Raw genomic sequence first — 18784 nt, 5'->3', positions numbered from 1 at the left:
ATTCTCTTACAGATCCTATACTCTGAACCCCCTTCTGCACGCCAATTCCCTGCTCCAGGCTTAGCTCAGAGCCTCTCTCACACTCCAAATCCTTTAGTGCCCTCCCCGCTGCCCAGAGACTGTGCCCCAAGCCTCTGCTTGGTGAAAGGGAGAGAGGACGGAGTGAGCAGGGGCAGGGCCTTTGGCAAGGGTATTTGGGTTTGAGCTAGATCCTGAGTTGCATTTAAATTCAAAAAGTGATCTTGTGCTTAAAAAGGTTGGAGAATGCTGCTCTAAGGAATACCCTCCTAGAGTTGTTTTTGTTTGTATTTGAATTTAAAAAATAAATTAAAAGAGAACCTTTCCTAGGTTCTGTGAAATGTTTTCGCTTTTCCTTTAAAACAAGAATATCATTTGTTTAAATGAATATTTTATAGCTTGTCCAATGTTTTATTGATGGGATTTTGTGTATAAAGTGTAAATATATTAAAAATGAGAACACTTGCTTAAATATTTTGTTGTTAATCCTCCTACTATTAAGTGGACAGTGGTTAATTAATTTATTCTGTTAAAATTATGTATATTACAGCACGTCAAGGCTTGGCAAGAAGAAAATGTAGTAGCGCAGTTAAACTGCAAGACTATGTCTACACTGCACGCTTCTTGCGCAAAAACAGTTTTATGCAAGAGTTCTCGTGCAAAAGTATTTGCACAAGAGAGCGTCCGCACTGGTCAAAGCACATCGCAAAAGTTATGTGTTTTTGAACAAGAGAGCGTCCATGCTGGCAGGACGCTTTTGTGCAAAAACTTCCCCCCAGAACTACTTTGGAGAGGACAAAAGGGCACCAGGACTGAGACACGTGCTTAAAGGGATCTCCCTGGACAGCTGTTTCTCTCCTGCTGAGTGCTTTGGGACCTCTTTGGGACTGAAAGCTGTAGCAGTGCTAGTTGTGGTTGCCCTCTGCCTTATTGGACACCACAGTTTTGTGCCCTAGTGCCTTCTGTGCACTTCTTCTTGATGTGCCATGGAGCCAGGGGTGGCCCTGTGCCTGCTCTGGCCCCACATGGCCATTTTGGAGTGCCTGCAGCTGCTGCTCCATGCTGCTGCGCTATTCCTGCAGGAGCTCGACACCGAGCTCACTCTGGACTCCCTCTGTATGGATGCGGTGGCGTCCCTGTGGCATCCCCACTCGACCGTATGGCGGCAATATTGGAGACTGGACACCAGTACCAGCTGGTGGGACTGGCTGGTCCTGGAGCAATGGGACGACCAGCAGGGGCTCCAGAACTTCAGAAGGTGAAAGCAGACGTTCCAGAAGCTGTGTGCCTGGCTTGCCCCTGCGCTCCAGACGCGTACCACCCAGCTGCAGCCTGCCATCCCGGTCAACAAGAGGGTCGCCATTGACCTATGGAAGCTGGCCACCCCAGGCAGCTACTGCTCGGTGGGACACCAGTTTGGGGTGGGCAGGTGCACAGTCGGTGCTGTCATGATGCAGGTAAGTCCGGGGGGGGGGGGGGAGGGAGGGGTGCTGCATTCCCTGCCCGGGGGAAGGGAAGACTCCAGGCTCAGGGGGTGGGGGGAGTGGGGAAAGCCCCATCACCCAGGGGCTTGTGCCATCCTTCCCACACATAGGCCTGCTGGTATGGGGGGTGGGGCTGTGGGGTGAGGGGGCCCTGGTGTATTTGGGGGCAGAGAGCATCAGAGGGCATCACAGGGGAGCGGGCAGCCCCCAAGGGATCATGCACCTACTCTGCCTCATTTGGTGCATTCCTTGTGTTTGTGTGCCCTTCTGCAGGTTGTCCATGCCATCAATGACATCCTGCTCCAGAGGGTCATCGCCTGCAGGACATGGACGCAACAGTGGCCGGCTTCGCTGCTCTGGGGTTCCCCAACTGCAAGGGAGCCCTGGATGCGACCTACATCCCCATCCATGCCCCGGAACATGGAGCAGCCCATTTCATAAACCGAAAGGGATACTTCTCTATGATGCTCCAGGCCCTCGTGGACCACCGTGGCCACTTCACAAACATTTATGTGGGGTGGTCTGGCAGGGCACGTGATGCCTGCATCCTCCGTAACTCCAGCCTGTATCACAGGATGGAGGCGGCCACTTTCTTCCCCCAGTGGGAATGTACATTTGGGGATGTCCACATGCCTCTCTGCATTGTGGGGGACGCAGCCTACTCCCTCATGCCCTGGTTGATGCGGCCCTACACTGGACAGATGGACCCTGGCCGGGAACGTTTCAATCAGCACCTGAACCAGGCCCGCAACCAGGTCGAGTGCACCTTTGGATGGCTGAAGGCACGTTTCTGTTGTCTGTTCACCTGTCTTGTGATGGGTGAGGAGAACATTGCTGAGGTTGTGGCAGTGTGTTTTGTGCTCCACAACGTAGTGGAGCGGAAGGGGAAGACCTTCCTCCTGGTGTGAATGGCAGCTGAGGGCCAGGCATTTGAACAGTACCGCTCAGCCGCAATCCTCCAGGCGCACCACGATGGGGTGCGTATCTGGGAGGCCCTGAAGGACATGTTTTCCCAAGCCCCACAGCAGGGTCGCATCTGTCTCCCATCTACATCTCGCTCCCATCCCCAACTCCTTCCCTCCCTCACCTCCCAATAAACAAAACTGGTTTTTTGTTCAAACAAGAGAAAACATTTATTTTTATTTACAATAGGGAAAAAGGGTGGGCAGTGGAAGGGGCCTCTGAACTGGGAGGGAAAGGAGGAAGGGGCTCTGAACTGGGAGGGAGAGCTATTGCTGGGAGAGGTGGCTCCTGCCAATCCCTCCACTGGTGCGGAGGCCTTGGCGTCCTTCAGGCCAGGTTGGGGCAGGCAGCACAGGGATGTGGGCAGGATGGGGTGCAGCAGGTGGGGGCATGGCAGCGGCGGGAGTGGCACCTGGAAGGGCAGCAGGAGGAGGCATGGCATGGCAAGGATGGTGTGGCAAGGCCATGCCGTAGTGCACGGCATGACCGATGTGTGTCGTCAGGGTGGTAATTGCATCGCACATCTGGTCACACCTCTGCAGGAACTGCCCCCACGCCTGCTGCCACCACTTCAGGTCAGCCTCAGCCTTTCTGTTGACCGCCACCTTCGTCCTTTCGACAGCCTGGACATGCCACTGGAGGAGCTGGTCCTGCTGCCTGGCCCACCAGACTGGTGCCTGGGTGGTTGAGGGTGCCGCAACTGGAGGGTCCCTCACTCTTGGGTGGTCCTGCTGCAAAGAACACAGAAAATGATGAGGCGGTCAGGCAGCCCTGCCCACACTGTCCCTGAGCCCAATGCCCTCCGCTCTGAGCCCCAGGTGACACCACACTACTGTGGCTTGGGCCTAATCGGTCCCCTGTTCACATACAGGACTCCCTGGAGTAAAGTGATCCTCCATGGATTGTGACCCTTGGGAGACATCACTGTGAATGAAGACCCCTTGTCTGTGTCCCGGCCACTTGGCATGTGGTGTGTCAACCCATGGAACTCCTTGCCAGGGGAGGCTGTGAAGGCTAGGACTATAACAGAGTTAAAAAGAGAGCCTGATAAATTCATGGAAGTGAGGTCCATAACAGGCTAATAGCTAGGGAGTTATGAATGGTAACCCTGCCCCTTGTTTGTCAAAGGCTGGAGATGGATGGCAGGAGACAAATCACTTGATCATTGTCTTCAGTCCATCCCCTCTGGGGCACCTGGCACTGACCCTGTTGGCAGACAGGATACTGGGCTAGATGGACCTTTGGTCTGACCCAGTACGGCCATTCTTACGTTCATATGTGTGTCTGCATTGCACTGTACACACTCCCTCCCAAGGTAGAGCACATGGCTTCGACTCTTGTCACTGTCTGTGAGCCACACACCATTGCTGCTGTAGTCATGTTTGCATGCACATCCCCACATTGCATGGGAGCAAGTATGGCAGACGAGGTCTGGGTTCTCGGTCCCCTGTCAATTGATGTCCTCGGAGACAGAGCCAGGGCGACTGGGGAGCGTACCGTCCTTGCAGCAAGACTCAAGTGGCCATAGACCCAAGCCAGCCGCTTCCCCGCTCCCCCTCCTGCTAGCCCTCTGACAAGTAGCCCAGGGAAGTGTGTGGCCACAGTGAGGGGCTTCTCTCAGGGGCAGCCTAGGGGCCGGGAGCAGCCAAGCGGCTCCGTGGGAGCCGTGCTCACAGGGCTGGCTCACTGCAGTTTTCCCAGGAGTAGCTGCTGTGTCACATGCTGCATGCTGTCTGTGTGGGGCACCCTTCGGGAGGTGTGGGGTCTGGCCTGAGCTCCTGGGGCCTTGGCTTCCTCCAGCCGGCATCCCCCTTCTCCCCCCGGGCAGGACGTGTGTGAGCAGCAGGGTCCCAGGTGTGCCCTGGAGCTGCCTGCCACGTTCACATGCCACACAGTCAGGCTGCATGAGGTTGCATGTGTTGTGTACTGCTACACAGCGTGCAACTCAAACTGCCTGAGTGACGCTCCCTCCCCTTACCCTGGGCACCCAGCTCCCCCCACCCTTGTGAGTGAGAAGCGCAACACTCACCGGAGGATCCTTCACCGGCCTCGGATGAAGCCCGGGAGATGTACTGGCTGCTGGGCACTGGCTCCAGGTGGAGGGTGATGGTGCTGCTGTAATCATCACCCTCATCCTCGGACCCGGACCCAGTGGGCAGGTCACCCTCCTCCTCTGGGTCAGCTGGCCTGGTCACTGGGGGGCGGCAGGCCGGTGTCCACTGGCACCGAGGGTCCTGGGATTGCTGTCTCCCCCAGGATGGTGTGGAGGCGGTCGTAGTGGGGGCAGGTGTTGACTCCTGCCCCCTCACCTTGGTGGTCCGGACATAGCCCAGGCACAGCTCCTTAACCTTGGCCCAGACCTGTTCAAGAGTCCAGGCCAGATGTCCCTGGTTGGAGAGCGCCTGGGCCATGCGGCTGAAAATGTCTGCGTTGTGGCGACAGGCATGGGGGTCATGGAGGGCTTCCTCCTCAGCCCACAGGTCCAACAGGGCCTTAACCTCAAGCTGGGACCAGCAAGGGGCATGTTGCTTCATGTCCCTCCGGGCCTGCTGATATCCCTGAGGTGGCTGCTGGGAGGAGGATGCAGGCTCACGGGGTGCCTCTGGAGCAGACATCCTGTGGCTCGTGGTTTTTTTCCTGGGAGGCCAGTTCTTGTGCAAAAACTTTGGCTGCCTGTCCACACTAGCCTCTTGCGCAAGAAGGTTTCTTCCTGATACAGAGCGTCAGAGCTCTCGCACAAGAACCCCTGTTTTCTGACGCTGTACTATAAACGTACTTGCATAAGAACACACATGCAGCGTAGATACCCGACAAGTTTTTGCACAAGAATGGCCATTCTTGCACAAGAAGCCTGCAATATAGACACAGCCTTGGGTTTATGAATTTAGTTCCTTCCAATGAACAGCAGAGGGCACAAATTCTCTAAAAGTTGGCCTTGTCCCTAGTCAGTAGGGATGTGCTCAGACATTTAGATAAATCTAAATGAATCGAGGTTTGAAGGGTGAAAAATAAACCTGATATGGAAATGTAAGGGGAAATTGTGGGTGATGACGTATTTTATAGACATACACTTATGCTTTTATATGATAGATCTGCGTAACATTGTGCTATGCGTATGTGTGTACGTGTATATTACTAATGTATGTAGATCTTCCATTATACATACATACATACATGATGATGATGAGTAAATGTCTTCCTAGGAATTTAATGACTGCTGTATGTGTGAGTGATGAAACTACAGGTGAATTATGCAGGTCATTCCAAATGAGTGCCATTCAAAGCTTTATAATAGACCACGACATCCTGGGGTTTTGTATTTAAAAATAATTTAGAAATATGTTGGGGAGAGTTGCTGGCTGCTTTCTGCTATATGTACCAAGGGAGCTCCAGTGAAATCATCGTTACTGATCTCAACTGTAATGGGATGGTGGAAGGAAAAATGTAGTCTTTCTTGGCAGAGTGAGTGAGTCATGGACAGCTTTTTAGGACTTTCTAAGTCACAATCACCATACTGAACTGTCCCCAGAAGCTAGCTAACATGCAATGCAGATCATGAGATGCTAATATCCTCTACTCCAAGGCACTCCATTCTGAAAGTGAGCAGCTAAATTCTGCATCAGTTTCAGCTGCCCAAATGATTTAAGGTGTAGCTTTAAGTAGAAGGCATTGGTTTGATGACCAAGGAAAGGATGAAAATTGCAAAGGAAGCTGGTCTGACCATAACTGCTTATCCTCTACACCAACAGGTGCTTCTAGCCAGACTACAGACTCTGAATGACAGATGCATATGTTCAGTCAAGGAGGTAGATACAATTTCCAACATAACTTCAGGTTGTTTCTCTGTACCTATCAGCTGTGTCTACATTGGCCCCTATTCCGTAATAGGGATGCAAATGTAGCACTTTGGAATAGGCATTAACATGGCTGCCGCTTTTTTCTGGCTTGTAGATAAGCCGGAGAAAAGCGCCAGTATGGATGCGATCCTCCGGAAAATAAGCTCTACTTGAAAGTAGGAATAAGAGATCCTCCGGAAAAGAGCTTATTTTCCGGAGGATCGCGTCCAGACGGGCGCTTTTCTCCGGCTTATCTACAAGCCAGAAAAAAGCGGCAGCCATGTTAATGCAAATGCCGCGGGGGATATTTAAATCCCCCGCGGATTTGCCTATTCCAAAGTGCTTCATTTGCATCCCTATTACGGAATAGGGGCCAATGTAGACACAGCCCTTAACTTCAGTTGTGTTTTGCTTAGTATGCAATCCCCTGGAAAGCTGTCAAAAAACCTTCTTAAATCACAAATTCTCCTAGTCCTTTTGTAACCACTGTAAAAATCACCATGAAATTAATTTTTGTAACCTGTATCAACACAGCTAATTAAATCTGTGATTAGCTTTTGCTTATCTTTGTATTCAAGAGGTGTCTGGGAGTGGAATGATTTGGATACTTGAAGTAGGGAGTGAGGAGTTTTGGGACAGCTTGCAAAGCTTTTACCTGTGCAGTACATGACTTGAAACGATGCTAGCAGCAGTTGCAGTGGTTCTTCATTTTCATAAAGCCCAAGTTCGTTCACACAGAACATTGTGTGTGCACGGATGTGCATGTATCACATAAGCATACACTGTGATCAAATGGGAAATCTAGTAAGAAACACAAAAATAACTTTCTGAGATCACACAGGTATCCAGAGAGTAGGGAGCAATAATTGAAAAGGCTTAAATGAACAAAGTAGAAGTGGAATGTTGGGCATTTAACACATCCCCCAAACAAAACAGACAACCCAGCAGTATTCATACATGTATTTAGTCGGAGAGAAGCTGAGCTTTCTGGAGCGCTAGAGACAAAAGTAGGTGAGTTTCCTCCAGCATCTGATATTAAAGATGCTGGTCTTTATTGTGATTATGGTCAGAAAAGTGACTGTACAAAGTCTGCCTTGTCTGTTTTATGGGTAGATTTGTTCAGGAGATAATGAGCAGAAATGCTTTTAATGTTAATACTGGAGTCATTCCAATAAATCAATAATGCTTGTTAATTTTAATGAGTAGTGCTTATGTGTTTCGAAGAGTCACGTCCTTTGTGTACACCAAGCACCCTGCTCCTTTTATCCCAGTCCCCTAGCCTTTAGAGGCCACTACCAGTTAGAATAGATTCCTTCTTCCAATAAATCATAATACACCAGTTACCATATAGAATACTGCTCCATATGCTGTTTATCCTTGGGAGATGAGTCTGGTAGAGTAAAGGATACTGCTGGTTATTTGAGAAGAGAAAAATGCAAGTCCTGCTTGCGGTTTTAATTGGCTAGATACCCTGATTCTGTATGGTGCTGAGTAACTTCAGTTTTCATGGCATAACCAGTATTGAGCTGTGGGGAAGGAAGTAGCTGGGAAAAAGTTGTGTCTTTAAAATTAAGTTTTGTTAGTTTTTTTTAGTGCCACTTTTTGTCCTTAAAAATAGGTGTGTTTTTTCTGTACTATGTTCTTGGCAATTTAAAAAACTGAACCAAACCCCATCTTCACAAAGCTTTCTAGGATTTGTTTTCTTTCCTGACTGTACAGCTCTCTTGCAAAGAAAATGTTGGCTTTTTGCATTTGTCCAAGTTAGACTGTAAACTGCTTGGAGTAGAGGACCTAATGTACCATGCATGTCTGTGAAGCTCTTTGTCAGTCATCATACTGATAGTGCTCTCAATCGATGATTAATAATCATTTTACTTGGTAATTAATGTATATATTTACCAAAAAAAAGCACATGCAGATACCAGCTTGTTGCAATATTTATTAAGTCCTAATTCTTTTTCTCTCTCTCTTATACATTACATTACATTGAGGAAAAACTTACCACACATTTTATATTAACACAGGCTGCAGCCATTTCAACGATAGAGAAGGCTTTAATCTTCCATACAGACACAGTGTTGAATTATAGCCAATTTCACTTTCGAGCAATGCTGCTGAAGTCAATGGAACTATTTGGATTTGTATGGTGATCAGCATTTGCCCCTTTCTTTTAAATACATTAAATATCCTGGGCTGGAAAATTCCTAATGGTTTAATACCCCTTTTTGACCTTTCTCCACATCAGATATTTGCACTGCTGCTTATTTGATTTCCATTGACTTCAGTAGGCTTCAAATCAGGCCCTAAATTCAGTTTCCTTATTATTAGCAGTTGTGCATTGCTTAATACTGCTTGATCTGCTGTTCAATTGGCCACTTGCAACCTGGTGCTTCTCAGATGAAAGGAAGATCATTAGTGATTCCATTTGGGCAGTATGAGAGATTGCAATGTGACTCAGGCTGTAGCTACACTAGAGAGCTGAGAGTAGTGGAGATGCAGCTGTACCATGTGAGCTGTGTAAAGTAATGTCTCTAAGTTAACTGCTTCCACCTTGTGAGTGACAGTAACTATGTTGGTGGGCAAAGCTCTCATGAAGACACAGACGTAGCACTTAGGTCAGTACATTGCTCAGGGGCATGTGTGTGGTTTTTTTCACGCCTCTGAGTGACGTAAGTTATTCTGTAATAAGCATTAGTGTAGGCATAGCCTCAGGGATGTGTTTGTACAAGGAGTAACAATGTTTCTCCTCAATTTGGTATGCCTTGTCAATTTACACATGTGGTTCTAACCCTACATATGTTAAATAATAGTAATAAAAACAGCACTTCATTCACTGCAAGGAATATTTTTTACCAGAGTTAGGAAATTAACTTCAGTAAAGGCAGACTACTTCTGTTGTTGGTGTCTCTGTATTTATCTCTGGGTATGTCTACACTACAGCACTAATTCGAACTAAGCTCATTCGAATTAGCTCATCTAGACTTAAAAACTAGTTCGAATTAGCGTTTTGCTAATTCGAACTAGCGCGTCCACACTGATTGGACGCTGGGGAGCACTTAAGGGTGGCTGAAACCGCTTCTGGCAGGGCATCAGGTCAGTAGTTGCTTTGTGTGGCTGCTGTCTGAGGCTCGTGCTTAAAGGGACCCCCCTGGACAGCCAGTTCTCAGCTTTTCCTGCTTGCTTGCCTACCTCGCCGAGGGACAGCAAAGCGTTTTTCTCTGCACCCATCTGTGTCGGTGCTTCCCTTCGGGGACGCCGCCGCAGGTGGAAACATGGAGCCAGAGCTTACCCTGCACTTTCTGGTGCAGTTTCTGGACTTGCTGCTGCAAGCCTGCCAGCAATGGCTGGAGGCTGCCTGGCACAACCTGGTGCACGTCAGCCCCCTGCCTCTCCGCCTGACCACCCTGGGGGCCATGGTGCAGCTGCGGCGGCGCCCGGGCGCCGGCGTGCCCTGCCACATCTGGTGTCTGGACACCAGCAGCAACTGGTGGGACCGCATCGTCCTGGAGCGCTGGGGAGACAGGCAGTGGACCCAGAACTTCAGGATGAAGAGGGACACCTTCCTGGAGCTCTGCGAGTGGCTCGCCCCATCTCTGCGCAGAAGGGACACTCGCATGAGGCCTGCCATCCCCCTCCAGAAGCGGGTGGCCATCGCCCTCTGGAAGCTCTCCACGCCGGACAGCTACCGATCCATCGGGAACCAGTTTGGCGTGGGGAGATCCACCGTCGGAGCAGTGCTCATGCAGGTACTGCACTCGCTGGCCACTGGGCCGGGGCCGAGGGGGGCTGCAAGGAGGGGATGGGCCGCCTCAGGGAAAACGGCGGGATGGGGGGAGGAGGAGGCGAAAGTGCCCCACATTGGAGGGGCCGGTCTCTCCCGGCCGTACTACACACCACCCGGGGGGGTTGCTTCCAGTAGTGGGGCGCGGGGCACTGCCAGGGCACGAACACTCCCAGCCACCCGGGCGCCCCACTGATTGGCGCTTTGCTGTGTCTCTCTGCAGGTGGTCAAGGCCATCAACCGGGTGCTGCTCCGCAGGGTGGTCCGCCTCGCCAACTCAGACGCCATCATCCAGGGGTTTGGCGCCCTCGGCTTCCCCAACTGCAGGGGGGCCATCGAAGGGACGCACATCGCCATCCATGCCCCGGAACACCAGGCCTCCCAGTATGTGAACCACAAGGGGTACTTCTCCGTCCTCCTGCAGGCCGTGTGTGACCACCGGGGCCAATTCATGGACGTTAATGTGGGCTGGTACGGCAAGGCACACGACGCACGGGTGTACCGGAACTCCTCCGTGTGCCAGAGGCTGCAGGCCGGGACCTTCTTCCCCGACCACCACATCCGGGTCGAGGACATGGACGTGCCTATGTGCTTGGTGGGGGATGTGGCCTACCCCCTACAGCCCTGGCTGATGAAGCCCTACACGGGGCACCTCAACCCCTCCTGCCAGGCCTTCAATGCGAGGCTGACCAGAGCCCGCATCGTGATAGAGGGGGCCTTCGGGCGACTGAAAGCCCGATATAGATGCCTCCTCACCCGTCTGGACCTGGCCGAGCACAACATCCCTCCCGTGGTGGCAGCATATTGTGCGCCACACAATTTGTGCGAGCGAAAGGGGGAGGCTTTCCTGCCAGCCAGGATGGCTGAGGCTGACCGCATGGCTGGCCACTACGCTCAGCCCCGCACTGCCGCCGTCCGGGAAGCCCAGTGGGGGGCCGTCCGGATCCGGGAAGCCCTGCGGGAGAGCTTCCATGTGGAGGAAGAGGACTGAACTCTCCCTGCATGCCCCACTGGGGCCTTCTTCCACCCTCCCCCCCTTCCCCTTTCCACTCTCTAACCCCCCTTCCTAATGTCAAATAAAGACACCTGTTTTAGCAAAAAAAATCTCTTTTTATTTTACATAACTGGGGTGGGGGGAGGGAGGAGTAAAGGTGGGAGAGGGGAGGGGGAAACCTGGGAGGAGGGCGCTGGAAGGGGGTGGGAAGGGGAGGAAGGGAAGGGAAAGCTCAGGGTTGGGGGTCGGGCTGGCTCTCCCATCTCGCAGCACTGCAGTTGCGGGGGCGTCGGGAGGTAATGAGTGTGGAGAGTGGGGCAGGAGGGATGGGGGTGCGGAGGAAGTGGGAGGGGGAGCAGGGGCAGCAGGGGGAGCAGGGGCAGGGGGAGCAGGGGCAGCAGGGGTGGGAGGAGGAGCGAGAGCTGGGGCAGCCGCAGGAGCTGGAGCAGGAGGAGGCAGGAACCTGTTGACCAGGGTCTGGAGGTGGCCTCTGAGGGCATGGCCCTGCTCCTCCAGCGCCTCCAAACTCTGCTGGCGCAGCCAAAGGTCCTCCCGGACCCAGTGCTCCTGGTTGCGGAGCAGCTGCTCCAGGAACCGGAGGTGCCGCCGCTGGTAGTCCTCCTGGTTCCTGGCACGCCTGCTGGCCTGGGCACAGGTGGCTGTTGCAGGCGGGGTGGTGCGCCCTGCAGTCCCAGGTGCTGCGGCTGTGGTGAAACAAGAGCAGCGGTCAATTCTCCCTGGGGACAAGGTGGGTGAAACCCAGCCCCCCTCTGCAAGGCCAAGGCCCCTGCATGACACCCAGATGCTGCTCCATGGTGGGCAAGGCCCAGGCGCACGGTCCCTGGGCTCCCTCCCACCGTACACATAAGGGGAACATGATGGTACTCACATGTGGAGCTCCCCGGCCTCGGACAACACAGGTGATGTGGTCTGTGGGGTTCCTTGGGGGTCCCGGGTCCTGGGCAGGCTCCCAGCAGGCTCCTGGATCTCGGTGTCCTCCGGCTCCTCCTCCTCGGTGTCAGGGACGGGTCCCTCTGCCCCGGAGTCGATCACCACCCGGGGGGCATGGACGACGTGAGCCCCCAGGATGCAGTCCAGGGCCTGAAAGTGGGGGCACGCCTCCGGTTCGGCCCCTGGCTGGCAGGCCCGGGAGTAGGACTGCCGCAGGTCCTTGATTTTACAGAAGACCTGCTCCCAGCTCCACTGGTGGCCTCTGGCAGCCAGGATGTCAGCCATGCGGCTGTACACGGCCGCGTTCCTGTGGCTAGTGTGGAGATCATGGACATTGGAGGCTTCCCTCCAAACCTCAATGAGGTCCACGATCTCTGCACCTGACCAAGCGGGCGTCCGCCTCTTGCGGCCCCAGGCAGGCTCCTGGGAGCCGCCAGGCTGGTCCCGGGAAGAGGGGGAGGGCTAGGTGGCATCGGGTGGCTGGCTCATGTTGTGGCAGATGCAGGGTGTGCTGGCTGGGTGCTGGCAGGCTTGCAACTGGCACAAACACTGTAGCCAGCCCGTGGCCCTTTAAGGGCTCCGGGGCCGGGAGTGGGGCAGAAGAGTTTCCCTGATGTTGGCCAGAGTGGCCACCAGGGCAAGCTGGGAAGGCTAGCCTCCCACTAGTTCGAATTAAGTGGCTACACAGCCCTTAATTCGAACTACTTAATTCGAACTAGGCGTTAGTCCTCGTAGAATGAGGTTTACCTAGTTCGAATTAAGCGCGCCGCTAGTTCAAATTAAGTTCGAACTAGCGGATCGCTAGTGTAGCGCCTATCAAAGTTAATTCGAACTAACAGCTGTTAGTTTGAATTAACTTTGTAGTGTAGACATACCCTCCGAGAGTATGTCTACACTACAGAGGAAGATCGAAGCTGCCACTGTCCATCTTCCAGGATCCAAATTAGCAGGTCTAGTGAAGACAACTAATTCGAAGTGAGAGGAACACTCTGGTTGATGCCGGTAACACTGCTTTCCTGAAGAGCAAGGGAAGTCGAAGGGAGAGTACTCTCTTCGACTTCCTGTGGTGTAGACAGCACCAAAAGCCAAGTTCAGCTACTTTGACTTCAGTTACACAAATAACATAGCTGAAGTTGCGTATCCTAATTTGACTTTGTCCCATAGTGTAGACATAACTTGAGAGTAGGCTGGCAAGGCATTTTTATTATTATTGTACAATGGCTTAGATGAGCATGGCACTTTGCAAAATAATGAACATCCTTGCCATGGAGAATTTTAATTGTAAGTTATGACCTCAGATCATGATTGAGGAATTTATAGAGATATTGAAAAGAAAATAAGAAGTAAATATGTATAAATGCCTCCATACATCCCCATGGGTGTACCAGCTGTATTTTGATAAGCTGTGCTAGGACAACTGTCCTGTAAAAAATGGCATCAGTGACGATGTGCTGGCAAATTGGCATTACAGTGATGTTCCACCTACTTGGAAAAACCCTGCTACCCCATTGAGTAGCATTCACAGCTCCTGCATGGACAATTATTTCTTTTTTAAACTACTAAGAATAGCAAGGAGAGGTCTAACACTTATGCTTTCCCTCAGGGTCAGAGTCTTCCCAAAGATGCACATGAAATGCTTGTTGAATTCTGCTTCACGGGAAGTTGTGTGCAAATATCTGAGAATGAATTTTTCCCTTAAAGTCTAACCTGAACTGTTGTAGGGACTAGAGGAATAAAGGAGGACGGAAATGGGGGAAAGATGTGCTTGATTATATAAATTCCATCCCACTGCAATGATGGGCTACATTATCCCATGGAAGGGGTGGCATTAGGTATTGAAGTGATTTTAAAAAAAATGTGTTAAAGCTAATGTTAAACATATACATAATATACCGGTTAAGAAAAGAGTGTCTGTACAGTTGAGAGTAGTGTTTACATTATCCACAAATACAAAGTGTTTTAAAAGTCATAAAATACATATAACTCATAATCAGCAATAACCAACATTTAGGAGCATAAATTAAAGTTTAGATATTAGCATCCATTTATTTAGGTGTATTACTCCATTTTAGTTAGAAGTGCTGAGGGAATAAAGACCATAGAACCATAGAATGCTAGAACTGGAAGGGACCTTGAGAGGTCGTTGAGACCTGTCCCTTGCCCTCACAGCAGGACCCAGTACCATCGAGACCAGTGGTTCCCAAATTTTTTGGCATCACGCCAAATCATTTTTTGAGGAGTAACATTAGTTCGAACCAAGGGGTTTGATTCAAACTAACGTGTCCCGGAGAGCACTTCCTGGTTCTAATCAGCTGGTGAGCAGAATAGCGCGTGGGCGAGATTATGCTAATGAAGCATGGGATATTTAAATCCCCACTTCATTAGCAATTTCGGTCGGCTACATTTGTATCCCTAGTTCGAAATAGGGAGCAAGTGTAGACGTACCCTAAGTGATATTTATATGTTCTTTTATTTGATTTTATCTTCCAAACCTGTCTCATGCCCACTAGCATTCACTGTGTTAGGCATTCCTTCATCATCAGATTTCTTGGTGAAGACCGAAACAAAGAAGTCATTAAGCACCTCTGCCATTTCCAAGTTTCCTGTTATTGTTTCTGTCTCCTCACTGAGCAATGGGCCTACCCTGTCCTCGTTTTGCGCCTTTGCCTTTCTACTCTTTCCCCTGCATATCTGTATTGTTTGCTTATATTCATCCTTTGTAATTTGTCCTAGTTTCCACTTTCTGTATGACTCCTTTTTGATTTTTAGGTCATGCAAGATCTCCTGGTTAAGCCCAGGTGGTCTTTTGCCATACTTTCTGTCTTTCCTACGCAGCGATATAGTTTGCTTTTGGGCCCTTAATAATATCCCTTTGAAAAATTGCCAACTTTCTTCAGTTGTTTTAATTCTTGGTCTTGCTTTCCATGGGACCTTACCTACCAGCTCGCTGAGCTTACCAAAATTTCCAAAATTCCTGTAATCCATTGTCTCTGTTTTGCTGTTCTGTCTTCTACCATTCCTTAGAATCATGAACTCTATGATTTCATGATCTCTTTCACCCAAGCTGCCTTCCACTTTCGAATTCTCAGCCAGTTCCTCCCTATTTGTTAAAATCAAATCTAAAACAGCTTCCCCCCCAGTAGCTTTTTCAGTCTTCTGAAATAAAAAGTTGTCTCCAATGCTGTCCAAGAACTTATTGGATAGTCTGTGCCCTGCTGTGTTAGTTTTCCAACATATGTCTGGATAGTTGAAGTCCCCCAAAGACAGGAGACCAGGAAGCAGAATATATTGTTATAGAAAAATTCATTCATGTCTGTGAGAATTTATGGGACAGAAGTTGCTCTTTTAGTCACACACACAATTTCCATTGAAGTCAGAGGGGGCAGCACCCAATTTGGCCTCAGATATGTATCTCCTTATCCCTTGTGCTTTCACTTGTTTTCTGATTTGGTAATTGCAGATGCTTACGGTAACTGCAGATATTCCTCTTTATTCCCCCATTGAAAAGATAAATCTCTGCTTTCCATGGCTTCCTGATTAAGCTTCTATGTCTCTCATTTTCTCCCCTTAAAACTGTAGAAATCAATTTTACCATGACGCTGAAGCTTGACTGTTCATTTACATGAATAACAATACATGCGGGGGGAGAACAGAGGCGAGAGGATGAAGCGGTATGAGTGATAATGGGATTTCCCTGACCTTGTGCCAACAGGATTTTACTATACCCAGATTTTCCATTTTATTTTCGGTGTACATGATTATTGCCCAGTGATATGATAAAGTTACAGCATTTAATCAAAGGTTCTCAGCATATGGGAACTTATTAGGTTTTGTGCATGTGTAAGAGAGAGGTCTCTGAATGCCAAAATAAATGTCTGATTTCATTATCCTCCAGGAGGAGAGCCTGCCATGTTCTCCCTCAGGGGTAGGGAGGGTCTTTGCACTGTACTATAATCTTTGTTGACTTTGAGTCCTACAGCAGGGTTTTGGAGAGTGATAATATGCAATACAGTACCTTGCTCTGGTAAATGCCAAGAGAAGCACACAGACTCTGTGCTATAAACAAGACCTGAGATGCAATTTCTCTTTTTTTCCCTCTCAGTCACTTGTACATCTTTTGGGCTATTTCTTCTGTCAGATGACAGCGATTAAGAAATACTTTTGCATCTTGTGGAGCCTGAATTTAAAAGCTTAAAAATACCAGTTTTCCTCATACTCAGTTTTGTTTGCCAAATCATGTCTCCATAGTAAGCAAACCTTATGAAAATGTAATAAATCCTTTACATATTTAACAGTTGTTGGTGGATTTATTCTCTGTAGGAAGTTATATAACAAATGGCACAATTTAGTGGCTGCCTTATATGCTCAGTGAATCCCAGACATGTTTAATACTTCTCTCTTTGAGGTTTAGCAGCATTAAATAACATTTAATAAACTATCTTGAACTTTAAACAAACGTAGTCAGGCTTACCACGTCTGCCCGAATTTCGTGTTTTAAGTACATTAATAAAACCCGGATGGGACTGATTAAATCTAGCAGGATTTCCTATTATAAATAACTCTCCTGGCTTCAGAAATGGGGATAAATACTTTGAAAATTGCATAGCACTATGTGTGTATGCTCATGATAGAGGAGTTAGGGGGCAATGGGACATGAATAAATTGGGCAGTGGGGAAAATGCTGCAAAAAATAACTAAATTCCCTTACTCATTTGTGAGCTTAAATAGTCTTAATTTGCATCTATGGGTGTGTCTAGACTACTGAGTTTTGTCGACAAAAGTGGACTTTTGTCGACAAAACTATACCTGCGTCTACACTACCGCTGAGTTCTGTCGACATAACGTCGACAGAACTCAGCAGTTTTGTCGCCGCTGGTAAACCTCATTTTACGAGGCATAACACCTTCTGTCGAGAGAGTTCTGTCGACAGAAGGTGTTATTGCCTGTAGGGTTGCGTCTAGACTACAGAGTTTTGTCGACAAAGCAGCTTGCTTTGTCGACAAAACTGAATGTGTCTAGACGCTCTATGTCGACAGAAGTTTTGTCGACAGTATCTGTCGACAAAACTTCCGTCGACAAAACCCTGTAGTCTAGACGTACCCTATATCTCAGACATAATATTCCATTAATACAAAGCTTTATTCACTGATTATTAAGAGTAATGAATGGACTACGGGGATTGCTAAGGAGGAAAAATATCCACCAAGAGTGTTGCTGACAGTCTGAATTGAGTGGCACTACCGTAGAGTAATATAAAATGTCATTTGACCCCGATGATTATGTTGGCTCCAGGTAACTCAGTGCAGGTCGGTATTTCCATTTTCCATGATATATTGACTCAGTCTGGAAAGTTTTAAAAAAATTAAAATCAGTTACTGTATTAGTGCAGCAAAAATTATAAAAACCCTTTCAATGCTGTGGTTAGTCTGCAGATAAAGTGATTTTCAGATGCCTCAATCGGTCAGCTTGGAGAAGAAAAGAAAGGTCTCAAAACAGGCCTGCAAGTTCTGAATTTCATCAGGGACTGAGAGTTTGGATCTGAGACAGATTGTTGAAGGCTGCAGGTAATGAAGGGACGTATGATACTAATGAAAATAAAACCTGAATTCAAAGAGAGGAAATACCTATTAATGTCAAAGGACAGATATATGTGGGGAAGCTTTAGTAAAGTAAATCGAAGAAAGTACAAAGGGAGGTTCCAAATGTGTCATTAATGCATAAGTTGATATGTAAGGTGTGTATCATAAATTGCTTGTCTCTGTCTGTAAATATTGGGGTACCTCACCTTAACTCTTTGTCTGGTCTAAGGGGCAATAGTGAATCCATACTATTAACTGAGCTTTGTCCATTGTCACAGATACAAATGCAGAGAGGCTCGGGGGCTGTCTGGCTACCCACAATTATTACTGTACTTCGTTCAACATTAAACGTGACTCAGGCGCCTTTGCGTCTTAGCTGAGTCTCTGGTCTTTGAGGGCTCTCTTGAAGTCTATTATGCTTGCTACTTGCACACAGCTGGCATCATATACTGAGAGAACGTATGAAAGTGCACGCAGCCAAACGTTTATCATCACTGACGGAGCAGGAGACCTGTCAGAATGTCACACCAGTGAACCCTGAATTTACATTGCTGTCCTGACCTACTACACTGTTGGGAAGGAATTTTCCCCCAAAGTCAGATTGGCAGAGGCCCTGGGGAGTTTTCTCCTTCCTCTGCAATATATGGCATGAATCACTCATCTTTTAAACCAGAGTAAATGGTGGATTCTCTGTAACTTGAAGTCTTTTTGGCTTTATCTATACTTAAAAGTTTAAAGTGCAGATGAGGCAGCGCTTTAAACTGAAATGTGGCTCCTGGCACAGTACCCTGGTACACCCTGGTGCTTTACAGCACTGTTACTTGCTGCCCTCGAGGGGTGGATGTGTTTTTTCACATCCCCAAGCCAGAAAGTTACAGTGCTGTAAAGTGTCAGTGTAGGCTTAGTATTATGATTTGAGGACTTCAGAGATATTTGATGATGTTCATTGAGGACTGTGTAAGATACATATTAACAAATAGCACAAAAGAATTTACCCTGACACTAAAGTGATCATTCCATCTGCCTATTGAAGCATCTATAATTCCTGTTTCAGGTTACAATCGCATCTACTAATAAACTTGAGTGAGGCTCTTAAATCCAGGCTTCGTCACTGAAATGAAAGTGGTCCTTTTTAAAAATGTGTATTGCTGCTTCCATTGATTTCACCAGAAGCAGGA

General features: G+C 48.8%; 1 protein-coding gene across 5 annotated transcripts in view; it reads left to right on the top strand.

The window, feature by feature from the left end:
* The window catches only part of PDE10A (phosphodiesterase 10A), a 562198-nt gene that overhangs the window by 93071 nt on the left and 450343 nt on the right, over nt 1-18784 (top strand). Inside the window, exon 2 of one of the 5 annotated variants that reach the window (XM_075924596.1) lies at nt 17460-17591. The exons of the other annotated variants lie outside the window; for them this stretch is intronic. The gene's annotated coding sequence lies outside the window, so the exon portion shown is untranslated. The remainder of the gene's footprint in view (nt 1-17459; nt 17592-18784) is intronic. 5 annotated transcript variants of the gene reach the window in all.

The sequence above is a fragment of the Pelodiscus sinensis genome, chromosome 3, assembly GCF_049634645.1.
Source record: "Pelodiscus sinensis isolate JC-2024 chromosome 3, ASM4963464v1, whole genome shotgun sequence".
NCBI lineage: Eukaryota > Metazoa > Chordata > Testudines > Trionychidae > Pelodiscus > Pelodiscus sinensis.
Note: the sequence above shows the minus strand (reverse complement) of the source record. Positions and strands in the feature narration are given on the sequence as shown.